Below are 14,080 nucleotides of genomic sequence, written 5' to 3'. Positions count from 1 at the left end.
CCTTAAACTTATTTCCATTTTTTCCCCTCAATGAAGTTTTGATTTGATTTTGAACTGCTGGCCCTGTTGAAAGTAGGCTTTTGATATCTTCCACTTAGAAACAGGTTTTCTGCGGACCTTATCTATAGAGACATTGTGAGGGGAAGATCAGGATTGGCAGCAAAGAATGGGGTTTAAGAGTCATAGCTGTGCCATTTCCTAGCTGTGGGATCTTAATTCTCTTGGCCTCAGATGTATAAAATAAGATGTAATATTTTCCTGGGTCAGCATTATTGTGAGGAGGAAAATAGTCTTCAGTAGTTTGAAGAAACCACTTACAATAAAGAGCTAAACAATTGCAAACATTTTGCCTGTTTTCTAGTTTATGCATGGATAACACATAAAATGTGAGTGGGTAGGAAGAGTTTTTAATTAGAAATATTTTGACTCTTGGGTAGAAGCTCACTTCTGTATCCTCTAAAGCCTGTAAGCCCGATACTAAGTATCGAGAATAAGCCACCAGTAACAAAAATCCCAAATTGGTGTTCTCCTGCACCTGGCCGTGTGTTGGATCTAAGGAGATGGGATAGTGGAGCAGGAGGGTGAAGCCAGAGTTTAGGTATCTCGGTTCAGGTACCCATCCAGCTGCATACAAGCTATGGGAAATTTACCTTATTTTCTTGTAGGGTACCTGAAGGATTAATTGAGATATTTTATGTAAAGTATCACGAGCAGCCATTAGTATACAATAAATGTATTTCAAAGACTTACTAAAAGATACAGCTTTTAGAGAGAAGGTCTTACAATCCTATCTTGGAAATTAAATTGTAAAGGAAAGGCTAGTATCCGTCTCATTTTTTATAATTCTCCCAAATGACAGTTCACTTAAACTTTGTTTTGGGGGCATGTGTGAGCTGGTACAGACTTACACCTAATAATGTACTTTATTGAGTACCTATTACATACCAGGAATTACACATTTTCCCTCACTTTGTCAGCCAGGCATTATTTTTAATCCCCCTGCCTTATTATTATTATTATTACTTTTGAGATTTATTTATTTTCGAGAAAGGGGAAAGGGGCAGGGGGAGAGGAAGAGGGAGAGAGAGACTCTGAAGTCAGCTTCCCAATGAGCACTGAGCCTGAGGCAGGGCTGGGTTTCACAACCCTGAGCTCATGAACTGAGCTGAACTCAAGAGTCAAATGCTTAACTGATTGACTTGACCAAGACATTTAACCAGTGGCGGGACTGGATCTAAATTTGCATCTGAGATCCTCTGAAATTTGTTTCTTTTACCTCACACAACACCTTAAACCTTCTTGCCCTCTGTGGAAGGCAGAAACCATCCTTTTACCCGTAAATGGCAATGAAAACCTATGTACTCATGCCATAGGTGTATTCTGAGAGTTGTGGGCAAAGATTGTTTCCATAAATCAAATTCCATTCCAAATTTACAAGGATTATTGATATTTAAATAGAATCCTAGGAAATCTTAACTTTTAGGCGAATTTAGATATTACCGAGGGGCTTAGGTAGAAGAGCTGCCCTACTAGCTACTACCGTTCTAGCATGCTAATCCATGGTACTATAGAATGGGTTGGTTGTCAGTCAAAAGGAACAACTCTTCAGTGCAGTTGCTCTTGATGGGGAGAGTGCCATCACTAGGACATGAAAAACAAGCCAAAAAGCTCAGCTCTGTCAGACCAGCCCCTGTTCTGGCCACTAGAGGGTGGTATTGGCATTGAAATGACACATAGACCCTGCCAGCTCTTCAAATGGAGAGGATGCCTGTGTGTGAATTGTGGACTGTTGCTAAATTTATATGAAATGATTTGATGAAACAATTTGATATGGCAGGAGACACCACATGGTTGTAATTGGATTCTTCTGTTACTGGCAGCATCCAACCTGAAGGGAGGTCTTAAGGTCCAGTGTCTGTGGGTCATGGGGGTGGTTTACCTCAGGCCACAAATCAAGCAAGTGCCATTTGGGACTAAAACGTTTCCTTCTCACTTTTCTACCTCAACTCTGCTTCACTTTTCCATTTGCAAATTGGAGGCATGCTAACAGTTCCCAGTGTGAGTTACCTTCTTTTTTTTTCAAACTGCGACCATGACCACCACAGAAGTTGATACCTCACCTAAGTGTCTTAAGGAATTTGATTCTTGTTCCAGACATCATCGGGCCTATCCTTGTTAGAGCTCTGCCGTGGGTGCCCTTTCACAGAGACCAAAAAATGAAGTCCTTGAGCTTCCAAGTCTCCCCCACTGTTTGGCTGTAGAGCAGCAGCTGGATTAAGGAATGCATTTTGTTTAACCCCATTGATTGATTTCCAGTGTTTTGGTGTATGACCCTCTTTGCCCTTTGTCCACCCTGCTTCCCCTCCTAGTCCCTAGAACCATCAGGTTGAAAGCAGTAGGTGAGTGTCCAGGGCAAGATTTTTAAGACTTTTTTCTTTGAGAAATAAATATTTTTGTTTACTCAAAATTTTATTCATGTTATCTCCTGAAGCATGCCTTCTATGTCTTTTTAAAAATTATTTTGACAGTGTAGATCTCAAGATTGTAGCTTTTCATGCAGTTGTGGGAAATAAAGCAGAGGGATCCTGTGTCGTTTTTACCCAGTTTGCCCTGTTGCTAACTTCTTGTAAAACTATGGTACCATATCTCAGCCAAGATATCAGCATTGATACAGTCAAGATACAGAACATATCCGTCACCACAGGGATCTTTCATATTGTCCTTTTATAGCCATACCCAATTCCCTCTCCTGTTGCAGCCACTGCCAGGTTTAACATTTCTAGGATTTTGTAAGTTCAAGAATGACACCTAAATAGAATTATACAGCACATAAGCATTTGGGATTATCTCTTTGTATTCATCAGATTGCTCTGGAAATTTAAGTCATTTAATGTATCAATTCTTTTTCATTGCTGAGTAGTAATCCATGGTATAGATATACCATGGTTTAACTGTTTACTTGAAGGACATCTGGGTCATTTCCACTTGGGCTATGAATAATGGTGCTAAGACTGGTGTCCAAAAGGGCAATTGCTGGTTTACATGGTAACTTCATATTTTAAAGAAACTGTCAACCTGTTTTCTTTTTTTTTTTTTAATTTTTATTTATTTCTTTATTTATTTAATTTTTAAAATTTATTTTAAGATTTTAATAAATCTTTGATTTATTAAAATCTTATTTAAGATTTTATTTATTTACTTGACAGAGAGAGACACAGTGAGAGAGGGGACACAAGCAGGGAGAGTGGTAGAAACAGGCTTCCTGCCGAGCAGGGAGCCTGATGCAGGGGTCGATCCCAGAACCTTGGTTTCATAACCTGAGCCAAAGGTTGTAATTGGATTCTTCTGTTACTGGCAGCATCCAACCTGAAGGGAGGTCTTAAGGTCCAGTGTCTGTGGGTCATGGGGGTGGTTTACCTCAGGCCACAAATCAAGCAAGTGCCATTTGGGACTAAAACGTTTCCTTCTCACTTTTCTACCTCAACTCTTAAGACTTGATATAGTCAAGATACAGAACATATCCATCACCACAGGGATCTTTCATATTGTCCTTTTATAGCCAAACCCACTTCCCTCCACTCAAGTCTTAAGGCTCAACTGACTGAGCCACCCAGGTGCCCCATGTCCACCTGTTTTCTAGAGTGACTAGCATCATTACAGTTCCCACAGCAATGTGTGAGTGATGCAGTTCTCTACAATCTCACCAGCATTTGGTGGTGTCACTGTTTTTATTTTGGTTATTCTAATAATTCTTTTTAGATCTTCTTGGACGTCTGTCATCAGCATGGTGGAGTTTTCAGCCTACAAGTCCTATCCGGTTTTGTTAGATTTACACCTTGTTTTTTGTTGCTGTTGAACGGTAGTAAGTAGTAGTATATTTTTTAACTATGAGTGTTCAAGTATTCATTGCTTAGTATATAAAAATACAGTCAATTTCTGTATGTTTATCTTGTACTCTGTGACTTTGTAGACTCAGTGCTAGGAGGGGTGTGTGTGTGTGTGTGTGTGTGTGTGTGTGTGTGTGTATATTTTTTTTTTTTGGGGGGGGAGGTAGGTGTCTTGGGATTTTATATAGCCCTCATGTCATTTACAGCCGTGGACAACTTATTTCTCTTTTCCATCTGTGTGACTTTTTTCTGGCACTGGCTAGAATTTCCAGTACAATCATGGATAAGAGTGGTGGGAGCAGGCCTCCTTGCTCCTTCAGTCATTCATCATTAAGTATGATTTTAGCTGTGGGGTTTTATAGATTCTCTTGATGAAGTTTGGGACGTTCCCTCCTTATTGAGAGGTTTTGTTTTTAAATCAAGAATGGGTGTCAAATTTTGTTGAATGCATTTTCCACATTAATAGCATCACAGATCTTTCCTTTCAGCCTGTTAATATAGCAGATGATATTTTTACTTGTCAAGTATGGAACCAGGGTTATAGTCCTAGAATAAACTCCACTTGCATATGGTGTATAATTAACTTTTTTTAAAAACTGAGGTATGATTGACCCAGAATTCAGCAATGTATAAAAAGAATTATATTTGCTATTATTTTAAGGACTTCATGCATCCGTATTGATGGGAATATTGCTCTGTAGGTTTTCTTTTTAAAATATTGCCTGGTTTTGGTATCAGAGCAGTACTTGCTTCAAAAAACAAATTGGGAAGTGTTCTTGCCCATTTTCTGGAAGAGATTATGTAGAATGGTTGTTTATTTAAATATTAAATTGCCAGTGAAGGGGCGCCTGGGTGGCTCAGTGGGTTAAAGCCTCTGCTTTCGGCTCAGGTCATGATCCCAGAGTCCTGGGATCGAGCCCCACATCGGGTTCTCTGCTCAGCGGGGAGCCTGCTTCCTCCTCTCTCTCTCTGCCTGCCTCTCTGCCTACTTGTGATCTCTGTCTGTCAAATAAATAAATAAATCTTTAAAAAAAAAAAAAAAAAATTGCCAGTGAAGTCGTCTTGGCCTTGTAAATTCTTTTTTGGAAGTTCTCAAATTATAACTCAATTTCTTTAATAGTAATAGGGTATTGAAGTTTTCTGTCTCATGTTGGGTGGGTGGTAGTTTCTGTTTTTGAGGAATTGGTCCATTTCACCTAAATTGTTAAATTTATGCATGCAGAGATAATCCTAGTATTCCCTCATTATCCTTTTGATGTCTGCAGTATTTGTATTGATATCACCTGTTTCATTCCTGATATTGGTAATTTGTATCCTCTTTGTCAGTCTTAAGGCTTGACAATTTTACATCTTTTTTAAAGAACGCACTTTTTGTTTCATTGATTTCACAATTGTTTTTTTATTTTCAGTTTCATTGACTTATTCTGCTATTTTTTACTTTGTTCTTTTGGTGAGACTTGAGTTTAGATTAATTTGAGATCTTCTTTTCTTTTTTTTTTTTTAAAGATTTTATTAATTTGACAGACAGAGATTACAAGTAGGCAGAGAGGCAAGCAGAGAGAGAGGAGGAAGCAGGTTCCTTGCTGAGCAGAGAGCTCAATGTGGGGCTTGATCCCAGAACCCTGGGATCATGACCTGAGCTGAAGGCAGAGGATTTAACGAACTGAGCCACCCAGGCACCCTCTCCCCTTTTTTAAGGATTTTTAGACTGTGTGCATGTGTGGGTACAAGTGGGGTGACAGGCACAGGGAGAGGCGAGAGAATCTCAAGCAGATTCCATGCTGAGTGTGGAGTCTCACACAGGGCTCAATCTCAGGATCTTGAGATCACCACCTGAGGCAAAACCAGAAGTCAGTGGCTTAACCAACTGAGCTAAACAGGTACCTCTCAGTCCAGTGTATTTTAAAGTTCCTTAGAGGGCCACCTGGATGGCTCAGTCCTTTAAGCCACTGACTCTTGGTTTGGGCTCAGGTCATGATCTTGGGGTCCTGGGATCCAGCCTGGTGTTAGGTTCCATGCTCAGTGGAGAATCTCCTTGTCCATCGCCCTCTTCCTCTGCCTCTCCTCCTGTTCATACCAGCTTGCTCTCTCTCTCTCTCTCAAATAGTCTTTAAATTTCCTTGGAGACTTCCTCTTTGATTCATAGATTATTTAGAAGTATTTCAGTTTCAAATGTTTGGAGATTTTCCTGTTATTGATTTGTCAGTTTGATTTCATTGTGGTTAGTGATTATTGACTTCAGTTATTTTAAATTTGTTGAGGTTTATTTTATGGCCCAGGATATGGTCTGTTTTGATGTATGTTCTGGGGGCGCTTGAAGGTATATTCTGGTTTTGGGTGGAGTGTTCTGTGTTTATTAGGTCTTGTTGATTGATGATATGGAGTCCTTTAATATCCTTGCTGATTTTCTGAGTTCTTCTGTCAGTATTGAGAGAGAAATATTGAAGCCTCAGAGTATGATTGTGGATTTTGTATATTTTTTTCTTAGTCTATCAGTGTTTGCTTTGTATATTTTGCAGTTCTGTTAGATGTATACATATGTAGTATTGCTCTCTTTGTGGATTATCTCTTATCATTATATCACTTTGTTACTGGTAAATTTCCTTGCCCTGAAGTCTACTTATCCAATATTAATAGAGCTATTCCTGCTTTCCTTTGATTAAAAATTATATTATATATCCTTAGCTTTTTACCTAATACCTGCCTATATTTTGTATTTAAAGGGAGCTTTTTGTACATAGCATTATAATTGGATCACCTTTTAAAATCCAATCTGCCAGTCATTAATATTGATGTATTCAAACCACTTATATTTAATATATATCTTATTTATATAGTAGGGCTTAAATCTGCCATTTTAACCCCCCCCCCACTTTTTTATGGAGTAGTTGAACAACTTTTCAGCATTTTGAAATATCTATAGGTTTTTCAAGTCTTCCCTCTTTTTGGGGGGGGGGGGCATGGTAGGGAAGGGGAAAGAGCTGAGAGAGAAGTAGAAAGAGAATCTTAAGCAGGCTCACGTCCAGTTTAGAGGTCCATCTCAGGGTCATGAGATCATGACCTGAGTAGAAATGAAGAGTCAGATGCTTAACAGACTGAGCTACCAAGGCGCCCTTGAGTGTTCTCTCTACCTATGAAAGCCTTATGTTTTATTTAATGCAGTGTCCAGGAATTTTTCAGTTACACTTGGCAGAAGGGGAATAGGGAAAAGTAGATCTCCATTATCCCAAAAATGGAAGTCTGGCATTATTTTTATTAAGTTGTGTTGAGAAACATTCACATGCTATACAGTCCACCTATCTAAACTGTACAAGTCAGTGGCTTTTAGTATATTCCTAGAACTGTGCTCTCATCAGAATCTTTATCCAAAACGAAATTCCAAACCCCTTAGCTATCCCCCTTAACTCCCCGCCCCTATCTCCTAGCTTCCCCCAGCTCTAGGCAAACACTAACTGACCATTCTATAGGTTTGCCTATTCTGAATATTTCACACCAACAGAATCATAGGTGATCCTTTGCCACTGACTTCTTTCACTTAACGTTTTCAAGATTCATCCATGTTGTAGCATGGATCAATATTTCACTTTTTTTTAAAAAAAGATTTTATTTATTTATCTGATGCAGAGAGAGAGTTCACAAGTAGGCAGAGAGGGAGGAGGGGGGTGGGGGGAAGCAGGCTCCCAGTGGGATGGAGAGCCTGATGCGGGGATTGATCCCAGGACCCTGAGATCATGACCTGAGCTGAAGGCAGAGGCTTAACCCACTGAGCCACCCAGGTGTCCCAATATTTCATTTTTTATTGTCAAACATTCCATTGTATGGACATACGACTGCCCTACTTAAAGTAGGATTATACAAAAAAATTCAGCTATAACTGACAAAAGAAAATATAAATTTGAAAAATGGTGCTTGATTGTAAATTTTTTAGTTTAGTAAGACCAAATGTTTCAATTAAGTTATGCTTACCTATAATTTTCTTAGTCTGTTGCCTTTTCCCTAATGGTGTCTATTTGTCTGATACATGAATAAATTTCTAATTCAGTAGAGGGCACTTGTCCTATGAACTTCTGGGTATTTTTCTACCAGGGACCATGCCACGGATAGTAGGGAAATAGAAGTGGTTAAAAGTAGGGTACCTCTCTACAAATGGCTCCGAATCCAGTTGGAAGGATTGACACTCATTGTGATTTATTTTTTGGGGTAGGTGTATGATGCTATGGGAATATGGAGTAGGGACACCAAACTGAGATGGCTTCCCAAAGAGTTGTCAGTTGCGAGTTGGATATGCATTATCCATATCCAGAGAAAGAGGAGGAAGGATGTAGAGAGAAGAATTTCAGGGAGCAAGTTCAGAGACATAAAGGAAAAGAGAACAGGGGGGTTTAGGGAAAGTTTTGCTAAGGCTAATAATCTTGGTTGCTCTTTCTGTCCTCTATTCAAGACCTTTCTGTCTTCTATTCAATAATTCACATTGTCTGTCTTCTATTCAATAAGTATAGAAAGAATTTAAAAGAATTTAAAAGAATTTACTTCCATTTCACAAGTATTTATTGGGTATTCCATATGTCTGACACAGAAGTAGATTCTCTGGATAGTAATGAAAACACAGGTTTAGACATTATGAATAGATGCCACGTCCCTCCAATAAGAGAGAAAGTTGAAGTAATGAGAAGAATATTGGGTTGTCAACAGGAGACCATGGATCTCCTTCTCTTCGCTCTCCTACCTGTGTGACACTGGGAAATAAATAAACATCTCAGTATCATGACCCATAATATAGTGAGTTGGATTAGGCACTTTTAATTCATCCTTAACTGAGTTCAGAGGAAGAAGAAGAGACGTTTGGTTTGGTCTGAGAAGGTTTTATGTAAGGATGGGGATTCATCTGATGTGCTCTTCTTCCCCTGCAGGAAATCCTTAGGAAAACAAACTTGGGAAAAGACTCACCAGAGTGGGGGAATTACTGGGTACAGACCATGCTGTCACCACTCAGAGCCAGTATTCAGCTGCTTGTATCCCTGGGCCTCTTGTGTCTTGCACCGGTGTTCTGCTAGGTCTCTCCAGGAGTGCCTTCCTCCATCTCGCCTGCTATTGTGCATTCTAAGAATTCTGAGAATTCTATCACGGTCTTTCTCCTTAAGAGATGAGCTTCTGAACCTTTATATTCTTAGGACTCTTGTTATTTAAGATACTCCCCTGGCTCCTATACCACCTTACATTGCCCTTAACTTTGTATTTCGAGTTCCTGGAAACTTGTCTATCTACCAAAGCTCTGGAAGGGACTTAAAAACTCACTTGGAGAGGTGTTCCTTCGTTGATTATCAGTATCACTTGGGAGCTTCTCATGCCCCATCTTCTATGTAATGAATTGAAGTGTGTGTGTGTGTGTGTGTGTGTTTATGTGCGTGCGCGCGTGTGTGCCTGATGAGGGCATCATGGGTTAGAGATGTGAAACACAGTCTACAAAAATGGTCTATAAAATCTAGTGCCCCCTGATCTATATGCATGGCACCTAGTGTATATATAGCTTACTACCTAATTCTGTGTTCAACACAGGATCCTGAGGTTTCTGTCACTTTTCTATGACTGTGACTCAAATTCCTAATAAGGATAATTCTGTATTCTTAGAAAAGACCCCAAATCCAGCTCAGTGCTATGCCATTCTCCTACAGAGCTCTTCTGCATACATTCTTGGGATTGTGTTCTGATGGATCTCTAGTAGCCTGCTCTGTATGTCATTGGACAATGGGGGTCCTCCATTTTCCTCTGTTGTCTATCTACACAAGAGTTTAGGAGGCCTACAATAGGCATGATGAGTCAGTGTCTTTTTAAAATGATTTTATCCATTTATTTGACAAAAAGCGTGAACATAAGCAGGGGGAGCAGCAGACAGAAGCAGAGGAAGAAGCAGGCTCTCTGCTGAGCAGAAAGCCCAATGTGGGACTCGATCCCAGGACCCTGAGATCATGACCTGACCCAAGGCAGACACTTAACCTTAGACTGAGCCACCCAGGCGCCCCTGACTCAGTGTATTTTAATGCATACTCAGTATGTGCTTTGCTAAATAAATGTGATATAACAAATTGACTATTTACTATTCCTACTATATAGTAGAAAAGATAATGTCCAACTGAAAATGTCCAGCTGAGGAAAATAACTTTTTTTCCTGATGAACCCCCCAAGGCGGAATTTCAGCATTTGGTGTCAGGAGTTACTCAGAAAATAAAAGTCAAACTTTTATAAAGGAGGAATTTTATTCCTTTGTAAATCTTGTGGAAAATTAATCATATGAAATAGGATGGTGCCAAGAAAGCATTTGCAAGAGCGCAGATGCAGAAGTCTGAAACATTGCATTTTCCAGGCAGCGTGTTTCCTTATCGGAGCAGGCTCCTTCGTGACTGCAGTGATCATTACTCAACAGTGATGGGTGACAGGAGCTCATATTTTCCCATGTTTTAATCATTTCTTTAGAACTAACTGTGGGCGGGGGAGATGCCCTCTTGCTGTACAGTGCCCATTGCACAATAAATGGGAGATTTCTGGGTCTCAGGGCAGTGTCTGTGTAGACCGAACCCAGTACTGAGAGAGTTGGCATCCAGCATTCCAACTATCTAATAAAGTAAATGATCGCATTTATTAGAATGTTTTGGTGCTTTGTGACGAGAGGAAGGAACAAAAGCTCAAAAGGCTTTGTCTGCTTCAGACTGTTTAGGATGGACTAAATTTTATAGAGTGCCCTCGAAGCTCTGTTCTGGAGCAGAGCCAGATGTGGCCCAGCGCCAGTGGCAGCCGTTAGTGTGACAGGCACTCATGTGACAGCTTCTCAGTGGCTTACACCCTGAAACCACCACTGCTGCTTGTCTCCCTAGGAGATTAGTTCCACTGTTGTCTTCCAAGATGTACTGAATTTTAACATGTATGGTATTTTTAATGATCACAAATGGTCTCTTGTTCCATAGTGTTCCTTTTTATTTTTAAATTTAAATTCAGTTAGCCGACATATAAGTACATCATTAGTTTTGATGTAGTGTTCAGGAATTTGTTACTTGCATATGACACCCAGTGTTTATCACATCACAAACCCTCCTTAACGCCCATCACCCAGTTACCCATCCCCCACACACCTCCCTTTCCACAACCCTCGGTTTGTTTCCCAGAGTCTCTCATTGTTCGTCTCCCTCTCTGATTCTTCCCATTCTGTTTTCCCTCTTCCCCATGATCCTCTGTACTATTTCTTATGTTCCACATATGAGTGAAACCGTGTAATTGTCTTTCTCTGGTTAACTTATTTCACTTAGCATAACACTCTCCAGATCCATCCATGTTGATTTAATGGTAGGTATTCATTCTTTCTGATGGCTGGGTAGTATTCCATTGTTCATATGAATCACATCTGAGGATAGCTCAGCTCCTTCCATAGTTTGGCTATTGTGAACATTGCTGTTAAGAATATTGGGGTGCAGGTGCCCCTTCTTTTCACGACTTCTGTATCTTTGGGGTAATAGCTTTTTATTCTTTAAAGCACCTAATTCTTTTTTTTAAATTTAAAAATATTTACTTTTCTGAAATATTCCATTGCAGTCAACTTACAATTTGGTTTACCATACATTTTTTTAAATGCTTATCAAATAATGTTGATCATAGTTTTTGCTATTTTTTTTTTAGCTTTGAGATATAATTGATGCATAAGCTGAAGATATAGAACATATTGATTGGATACACTTATATATTGCCAAATGATTACCCCCGTAGTAATAGCTAACCCCTCCTTCACATCACATATTGACCGTCTCTTTTTTTTTGTGGTGAGAACATTTAAGATTGATCTCTTGGCAATTTTGAAATGTGTAATAGGATAAATATGTATAGTATAAATAGTCCCACTGTGCACTAGATCTCCAGAGCTTATTCACCTTATATCAGGAAGTGTGTACCCTTTGACCAAAATATCCCCATTTCCCCCAATCCATGGTAACCACCATTCTACTGTTTCTGTGAGTTTGGCTTTTTAGATTCCACATGTGAGACCATACAGTGTGGTTCTTTCTGACCTTTTTCACTAGCATAATGCCCTCAAGATCCATGTTGTAAACACCAAGACTTTCTTTCTCGTGGCTGAAGGATACTCCATTATATAGGTCTAATACCTTCCCTTCAACCATTCATCTGTTGATGGACCCTTATGTTGTTTCCGTATCTTGCTTATTGTGAATAATGCTGCTATAAACATGGAATGCCGGTATCTTGTCAAGATTCCACTTTCATTTACTTTGGAGATACACACGCACAAACACACACATGCACACACCACACACACACATATGCACACACACACACACACACACACACCACATGCACACACACAGGAGTGGGATTGGTAGATCATATGGTAGTTTTAAGTTTTTGAGGAACAGACATACTATTTTCCATAATGGCTGTACCAATTTACATTCCTACCAACAGTGTATAAAGAGTCCCTTTTCTGCACATCCTTGCAAACATGTTCTCTCTTGTCTTTCAGATGATAGCCATCCCAACAGATATGCAGTGTTCTCTCACTGTGGTTCTGATTTGCATTTCCTTCATGATTAATGATTTTAAGTACCTTTTTATATACTGTTGACCATTTGTATGTCTTCTTTGGAAAAATGTCTGTTCAGTTCTTCTGCGCATTTTATAATTGGATTGTTTTTTATTTTCTTATTCTGTTGACATAGTTTGGATATTAACCCTTTATTAGATATATGACCAGTAAATATTTTTTCTCCACTATGCAGGTTGCCTTTCATTTTGTCAAGTCTTTTGCTGTGGAAAGCTTTTTAGTTTGATGTGGTTCCATTTACTAATTTTTGCTTTTGTTGCTTGTGATTTTGGTGTCCTATCCAAAAAAACAGTTACAAACATCAAGGAGTGGTTTTCCCTATGTTTTCTTCTAGGAGTCTTATGGCTTTATGACTTATATTTAAGTCTTGAATCCCTTTCAAATTAATTTCTGAGAGTAGCATGGTATAGAGGTCTAGTTTCAGTCTTTTTGTGGTTATCCAGTTTCCCCAGCACCATTTATTGAAGAGATCATCCTTTTGCCGTTGTTTTTGGATCCCTTGTCAAATATTAGTTGACTGTATATATGAGGGTTCCTTTGGACTTTGTGTCTTTTTTTTTTTTTTTTTGCTGGCACTTTATTACCATAGCTTTGTGTAGTATAGTTTGAAATCAGGACATGTGATCCCTCCAGCTTTGATCTTTCTCAGGATTGTCTTGGCTATTCAGGGTTTTGTTGTTGTTGTTTTTTTCCCCATTCAAATTTCAGGATTTTTTTGTTTTTGAATTTCTATGAAAAATTCCATCGGAACTTATAGGAATTGTGTTAAATCTATAGATGGTTTTGGGTAGTATGGACATTTTAACAATATTTTCATGATCCATGGACACAGGATAGCTTTCTGTTTCCTCTTCAATTTCTTTTCACCAAAATCTTATAGTTTTCAGGGTACAGGTCTTTGGTTTCCTTGATTTAATTTTACTCCTGTGTTTGTTTTTAATATTGTGAATGGGATTGGTCCTTTTTCAGATATTTTGTTGGAGTATAGAAATGCTACTGATTTCCACATGTGGATTTTTGTGTTCTGCAACTTTACTGAATTTGTTTATTGGGTTCTAACAGTTTTGGTATATTTTCTTTGCGTGTGTGATAAAGTCTTTGGCATTTTATATATGAAAGATTATATTGGGTTAAGGAGTGCACTTATTGTGGTGAGTACTGGATGCTATATGGAAGTGTTGAATCACTAAATTGTTCACCTGAAACTAATACTGCTAGTTAACTAACTGGAATTTAATAAAAACTTAAAAAAAGATTATACCATCCGCAAGCAAAGACAGTTTTACTACCATTCTTATTTGTATGCTTTTTGTTTCTTGTCTGCTGTGGCTAAGACCTCCAATCCTATTAGAATAATAGTGGCTAGAATGGGCATCATTGTCTTGGTCCTAATTTTAGAGGAAAAGCTTTTGCAGTCCTTTACCATTGAGTGTGCTGTTAGCTGTGGGCTTCTCATCTATGGTCTTTATTATATGGAGGTATATTCCTTCTATATTGAATTTGTTGAGTTCTTATCATGAAAGGTTGTATTCGTCAAATGCTTTTTCTGTGTCTACTGAGATCCTGTGTTTTTAATCTTTTATTCTATTCA

General features: G+C 38.8%; 2 long non-coding RNA genes across 2 annotated transcripts in view; one reads left to right on the top strand and one right to left on the bottom strand.

The window, feature by feature from the left end:
- Nucleotides 1-14,080, top strand: part of LOC116595978 — a 187,791-nt gene that overhangs the window by 38,754 nt on the left and 134,957 nt on the right. The gene's annotated exons all lie outside the window — the stretch shown is intronic.
- LOC116595980 lies at nt 2,636-13,157 on the bottom strand. The gene is made up of 3 exons (XR_004287950.1): nt 13,074-13,157; nt 4,877-4,883; nt 2,636-2,646 (listed from the first exon to the last, which is right to left on the bottom strand). It is a non-coding gene; the product is annotated as an uncharacterized LOC116595980 (long non-coding RNA).

The sequence above is a fragment of the Mustela erminea genome, chromosome 7 (assembly GCF_009829155.1).
Source record: "Mustela erminea isolate mMusErm1 chromosome 7, mMusErm1.Pri, whole genome shotgun sequence".
Taxonomy (NCBI): Eukaryota; Metazoa; Chordata; class Mammalia; order Carnivora; family Mustelidae; genus Mustela; species Mustela erminea.
The sequence above is the reverse complement of the archived record's forward strand: the minus strand, read 5'-3'. Positions and strand labels throughout refer to the sequence as shown.